We start from the raw sequence: 7,317 nt of genomic DNA, 5'->3' as shown, positions 1-7,317 counted from the left end.
ATTTTGCGTTCCCCGGCTTGTGACCAACTCAAAGGAGTTCGACACCTTCGACCGTACAACACTTCAAATGGTGCCATTTGCAAGCTAGACTGATAACTATTATTGTAAGAGAATTCAGCTAGTGCTAGGCACTTGTCCCAGTTTTTGCCATATTGAATAACACATGCTCTTAACATGTCTTCAAGAATTTGATTGATTCGTTCAGTTTGCCCATCTGTTTGTGGATGATAAGCTGAACTACGAATCAATTTGGTTCCAAGGGATTCTTGCAATTGCTCCCAGAAATATGCAACAAATTGCACTCCACGATCAGAAATGATCGTCTTGGGAACTCCATGCAAACAGACAATCTGGTCAAGATAGATCTCTGCATACTTCTTGGCATAATAAGTTGTATGAACCAGAATAAAATTGGCGGTCTTGGTGAGTCTATCAACGATTACCAAAACAGAATCATGCTTCTGAGAAGTAATGGGTAGGCCAACAATAAAATCCATACTGATGTCCTCCCATTTCCAGGATGGAATGGGTAAAGGTTGGAGAGTACCAGCTACCTTCAAGTGACTAGCTTTAACTCTTTGACAGACATCACACTCAGAAACATATCTGGCGATCTCTCTTTTCATTCGAGTCCACCAGAAATTTTGTTTAAAATCTTGATACATCTTTGTGCTACCAGAATCAATAGAAAACTTTGATAGATGTGCTTCATCAAGGATTTGTTTTCTAAGCTGATGATTCTTGGGTACAACAAGACGAGATTCAAACCATAGAACTCCTCTATGATCCACATGGAAACACTTGTATTTTGCTTCCCCCTGGGATAGCTTTTCCTTGATGATCTTGACACTCTCATCATGTAATTGTGCCATGATGATGCTATCATTGTGACACCCTAGGTGTCTGCACAATCGAATTGCATTCATTGTATGCATAATGTGCTCATTTTACTTGAAAAAGGATCTTTTTGTAATTATTAAAGGTTATATGTGTAATTATGATTTTATGCAAGGTCCTTTCTGCAGTTATATTTGAATTGGGTGTGCAATTATAGCTTTTGTGGAGGGTGTTTTCGCAAAATATGGTGTAATCATTACATGGCAGGAAACTTTTCAAATCAGCCCAAGTTTGAAGTAAAATTTCATTGAAAAAGTCAAGTTCCTTTGAATTCAAATTCCTTTCTTTGTTTTCAAAATTAGCTCTCTATCCTTTGGTTAAATAAATTTTTGCACAACATCAAAGTTGTAGATCTTGAAAAGTTGAACAACTTTCATGTTGGACACTTTTTCATTTGAGCCCTATTTTAAAAGTTATTGCTTGTTTACAGAGTGGTCCCTGGAAGTTTTGGAAATTGCAAACCAGCCCTTTTCTTCCACCTCCAGCTCCTCCTCTGTTTTTTCCCCGTCGCCGCTGTGCAGGGTGCCGCCCGCGCCGTGGAAAGCCAGCTCGGCCCCCCTTTGCTTCGCGCTGGCGCCCACGCGTCGCCTCGGAGCCTCTCCACCGCCCTTGCCATCGCGCTGTGCTTCCCCCTGCCGTGCCACGCGCCCCCGCCGAGCTCAGAGCTGCCCCCGCGGCCGCCACCGCGACGCCGCTGTGGAGCGCCCGCTGCAGAGCCCGCCGCCCACGCCTAGCGCGTGCACGGGCACTACAAAAGCCCCAGTGACCTATTCCTCTCCTCCTTTTGCTCTCTCCTCGCTCCCACGCCATGGAACGCCGCCGCCATCACCCACAGAACCCCGGCGAGCTCACCCCCGCCGCGGAGCCACCTCACCGCCGCTCCTCCGCCCACTCTGACCCCCTAGCAAGCACCGCCTCGCTCCCGCGCAGCTCCCCAACCACATCCCCTCGCCCAACCCTCACCGGAGAACCCTAGCCGCCGTCGAACTCCGCCGCCGACCCGCCTGCTCCGTCGAGCCGCTACCTCCGAGCCCCTCCCCGCACCCCTAGACCACCCAGAGGTGTGCCTTAAACCCGTGAAGCCCCCACACCCCTCCACCCTCGCCGCCGGTGAGTCCCTCGTCGGGAAACGGCCGGTCAAACCTCGCTTCCCCTCTCTGACCCGACCCAGGGACTTCGGTTTTGAATTCGAGAAAACCCAGGGGGTTCTTTGAATAGCCAGAGACTCAGATGAATAGTGCCTTTAGGGACTTGTTTGTTATGATTTGCTGTGAACTTCAAAATTCAATATCAATTCGTAGAAAATTCGTAAAATAGAAAATCTTGATGTTTTGGAATCCCCTTGAAGAGATATATGCAGTAGAACCATAATATGGTAGGTGTTAGTTGCAAGTTTTTGCTGTAGAATTTGATTTGTGTTACTAGTGCATAAATATTGGTTGATTTTATCTTTTTCTTAACTACTGTTTGAAGCCCTGTCTTGCAGTGAAACTTTTATGGTTGTTTTTTCTTATAACACTAGTATTTCTATAAAACTTTCATGATCAGTTCTCTTGTTTAGCTATTTAATTGTTTTAATCCTTGTTTAATAGACTTTAATTATGGTAAATAGTTTCTTTTTGTAATAAATCATGAAAATATTTCTGCATGTTCTTGTTGAGAATCTTAGCTTGTCCAGGAAGTTTGAGCCTCAGTTCATGATTAGAACAGGAGCTAAAAATGAATCTTGCTAATCTATTGTCTGTTTTGTCTATTTTCTTAGAATTAATTCTGTGTAGATAAAATCATGAAAAATTCACAGTAGCTAGTTCATTTCTGTGTAAACCTCCTGTTAAATTTTGAGCTTCTACTTTGCTACAGTTTTACCTGTATAATTCAAGCTTGTTCTAGGTGTTGTCTGAATGAATGAATTGTTGTGATTAAATGGCTACATGTCTTGGCATAATTTTTACAGGGTAGCTTAATCTGTTCATGTATGTTTAGGTTAATTTTTTCTAAATTTATTTCTGTTTGTGCTTCGAGTTGTTTATTTATTAGCAAACCATGACTTATTTGTTATAGGAAATCACCCCCCACTTGTTTATGAAGTTAGTAAACTTCATTTGTGCTGTTGATCATGATGCCTTGTGTAGTTAGATTTGTTATTTAACTACTCTATAAACGATTGCCCATGTGTGTTTATAATGTTGTTCTTGCATTACATATAGATACGACTACTTTGTCGGACGGGACGTACGAACTGATCCCGGAGTCTGACGGAGGTAATCTCGAAGCTCAAGCGAACACCGCCGTACTAACTGAAGCCCCGGACCAAAGTTCGAAAGAGCCTAGAGCTGAAATAGTTAGCGACTACCGAGAAGGCAAGCCCCGGACATAACCTATATTTCAAATTATTATCATTTACTATTGTTATTTGCTTATGCATTTACAGTTCTTAGGATTTGAATTGAAACCCTAGATGCATGATCCTAGGAACCTATGTACTGAACACTAGACTTGAGTTCGACTACTTGCTAAGCTTATAGGACCGGTAAAAGTCGAGTGATTGTCTGTCACTTCGAGTTTTATAGGAATCGATTGTTTACCTTTCTGTTATCAATATAAGGACGACAAACGGGGTTGTGTTTGACATCATGACTTTATGTGAGACCCCGTCTGTGTTGATGAACTTGCTAAGGTCGCGGTGTGTGGTAGCGGTGGTTAAGTTTTTGAAAGTATTAGCCACATGCCGTAAATATGGTACGCGGCAAGCCTAGTAGCTGATTGGACCGGGGAGTGGATATACCTCCCACTCTCTCTTAGGGATAGGTTTATTTTTATGTTGCGCAACACTACGACTTCGAGGGACAAGGTTCGGCCTTGGAGCCCTGTAGTCGGGGAGAGTGGCACTATCCACATGCCGGAAAGAAAGGTCAACGGTTGTTTGGGGACGACCCGACGGTGTTCCAGACGTGTGTGTTAGGTTTGCCTGGCCAGGTTAAGAAATTCGATTCGAATCGTCTGCTTCTCACAGTTTGGGATTGCTTGATCCCTTTGCTACACAGAGTAATAAGAGCAACAATATTATTTATCAATCTTGATGTTTGCTTAGTTTTCTACCATGATTGGATAGTAGTTTCTTACATAGAATGGTTAATCAACTAGAATCTTGAAAGCTAAAACTTGAAAGTAAGGACCTACTCTTTATTGCTTTTCAGCAAAAGGAAAACCAGAGCCTCACTGAACCTTGCATAGTCTAGCTAAAGTGGGTTACTTAGACCCGTTGACGGTTAAGTCTTGCTGAGTATTAGAATACTCTGCCTTGCTGTTGAAACCCTTTTTCAGGTATGAGTTTTGAGGAACAGATCGCTAGCTTGACCTACCCTTGCTCGTTGCCTCCTGGCTGGTCCGTAGAGTGGGATACATCTGCGACCGGCAATGACTATGACGAGTGATACTATGCTTGGGCTAGCCTGGTATCCTTTTGCGACGTGTTGTAGCCATCGTGTTTTATCTTCCGCTGTCTAAACTCTGAACTTAAGTTATGGCTTGTATAACTGTTCTACTTAAGTTAGCTTTGTAATAATGGTTTGAACTGGTTTGTAATAAATTTTATGCCTGTGTTGTAAAATTGTGGTTGTAATATCTCTGGACTCGCCTTCGTGCGGGGTATGCTTGTTCGATCCGAGAACCGGTGGTTGTATCGAGACGTTACCCGACAGACCAAGAATTGTTCCGTTTGAAGTGCGTTTGAGCCGGTGTTGCCTTTATTGTGATGGCCTGCGCACTTGAGCCGGGATAATTCAGGTGGTTCTTTCACAATCATGAAGTGTAGGCTCAATAGATATATGGTTCAAACTTCCTTTAGGTACCATTTCCAAGTTTAGTTTCATCATTTCCTGGCATAGAGTTTCGTTGAATGGCTCTACGGCTGAGTGCATCTGCAACCACATTGGCCTTTCCTGGATGATAATGAACTTCTAGGTCATAGTCCTTTATTAACTCTAGCCAGCGTCTCTGTCTCATGTTGAGATCAGCTTGGGTGAAGATATACTTGAGACTCTTATGGTCAGTGTAGATATTACAATGAGTTCCCATAAGATGATGTCTTCAAAGCTTAAGAGCGTGAATGACAGCTGCTAACTCCAGATCATGTGTTGGATAGTTCTTCTCATGATTCCGGAGAGCTCTTGATGCATAAGCAATAACTCGGTTATCTTGCATAAGCACACAACCAAGTCCCGTACCAGAAGCATCACAATAAACATCAAAAGGTTTGGCACTGTCCAGTGTAGCTAACACTGGAGCAGTAGTGAGTCGTGCTTTGGGAGTTTAGAAGGCTTCTTCACATTTGTCATTCCAAACAAACTTCACTCCTTTCTTTAACATCTCTGTCATAGGCTTAGCTATTCTGGAGAAATCAGGAATGAATCGATGATAGTATCCAGCTAAACCAAGAAAACTGCGAATCTGATGGACTGAAGTAGGAGATTCCCAATCCATCACTTCTTGAACTTTAGTTGGATCAACAGATATTCCTTCACTAGAGATGATATGACCTAAGAATTTCACACTATCCAGCCAAAATTCACACTTGGAGAATTTGGCATAAAGATGATGATCTCGCAATCGTTGAAGAACGATGCGTAAATGTTGAGCATAATCTTCTTCATTTTTGGAGTAGATCAAAATATCGTCAATGAATACCATGACGAATTTATCCAGCTCCGGCATGAAAACTGAATTCATCAAGTACATAAAACCACGACGAATTTATCCAGCTCTGGCATGAAAACTGAATTCATCAAGTACATAAAGTATGCTGGGGCATTGGTAAGACCAAAAGACATAACCAGATATTCATAAAGTCCATATCTGGTTGAGAAAGCTGTTTTTGGAATATCACAGGGCCTGATCTTTATCTGATGGTATCCAGATCGAAGATCGATCTTAAAGAAGACCTTAGCTTTAGCTAACTGATCAAACAGGATATCAATGCGGGGAAGAGGATACTTGTTTTTAATAGTAACCGCATTGAGTGGTCGATAGTCAACACATAGCCTCAAATTGTTGTCCTTCTTCTTCACAAACAGGGCCGGACATCCCCATGGTGAAGAACTTGGACAGATAAAACCCTTGTCAAGAAGGTCTTGAAGTTGGATTTTCAATTCTGCTAACTCATTTGGAGGCATACAGTACGACCTTTTAGAAATAGGTGCAGTACCGGGTTGAAGCTCGATAACAAATTCAATATCTCTATCAGGGGGCATTCCAGGCAAGTCATCTGGAAATACATCTGCATACTCACACACAACAGGGATGTCTTCAAGTTTAAGGTCTTTTATGGCATAAGCACAAGAATTGAAGCACTCTGGTTGTGGCAAATAGAGTATGGTGGCTCCTTGATAAGGTGAATCTATCTCAACAGCTCGGGAAGAAATATCTAACAGTACTTTATGTGTGGTCATCCAATTCATGCCTAGGATAACATCCATGCCTTCTAAGTTCAACAAATCAAATCTGTCTTTATCAATTTGCTACCCAACTGAATTGGTACTTGTCTAATGATTTGATTGGAAGCAATCTTCCCACCAGGAGTTGCTATCATGTAAGATTTCTTGACATGACAAAAATCCAATCCTAACCTTGCTCCAAATTTGGCACTTATAAAACTATGAGTTGCACCAGAATCAAAAAGTATAACTGCGGGTTTATTGTGGATAGAGAAAGTACCCGACATGACTGGTGCTCCTTCGGGAAGGTCTGCAAGAGTAGTGAAATTAATTCGCCCCTGTTGAACTTCCACCGTTTGCCTCTTGCCCTTGCCCTTGTTGTTGTTGTTGTTCTAATTGGAATTCTACCCTGGATAATTCTTTTTAGGCTGCGGACAATTCTGGGCAAAGTGGGAAGTACTGCCGCAGTTGAAGCATCGATTATCACCATTCCCACGATTGAACTATGGGGCATTTGGCCTTTGGCCAGACTGCTGCTGCTGCTGAGGCATTGGAGGTCTGAATCCTCCTTGCTGCTGAGGCGGCCTAAAAACAAATCTGCCCGTTGGGGCATTTCGCTGTGGAGGTCTTGGTGGAGTATTCTGCACCAGACGATATCTCGGTGGCTGAGCACTCGAGGGTCCCGTTGGTGCCTTCCGCCTCTTCTCAGCACGATGTGCAGCAATACAGTCCTCTTGAGTAATGGCTAGATTGACCAGCTCATTGTAAGTGTTGGGCTGAACAAGGTTCAGGCGTTTCTTGAGCTTGGTACTAAGGCCACGACGAAAACGATCTCGCTTCTTGGCGTCAGTATCAGCATGATGGCCCGCATATTGGCACAGGTGATTGAAGGCCTGTGCATATTGAAGAACAGTGCGGGTTCCATGATTCAGAGCCAAGAACTCATTTAACTTTCTTTCAATCAGTCCCTCAGGAATATGATGCATCC

Source organism: Panicum virgatum, chromosome 7N, assembly GCF_016808335.1.
Source record: "Panicum virgatum strain AP13 chromosome 7N, P.virgatum_v5, whole genome shotgun sequence".
In the NCBI taxonomy this organism is placed as follows: Eukaryota; Viridiplantae; Streptophyta; class Magnoliopsida; order Poales; family Poaceae; genus Panicum; species Panicum virgatum.
This window is presented reverse-complemented; position numbering follows the sequence as displayed.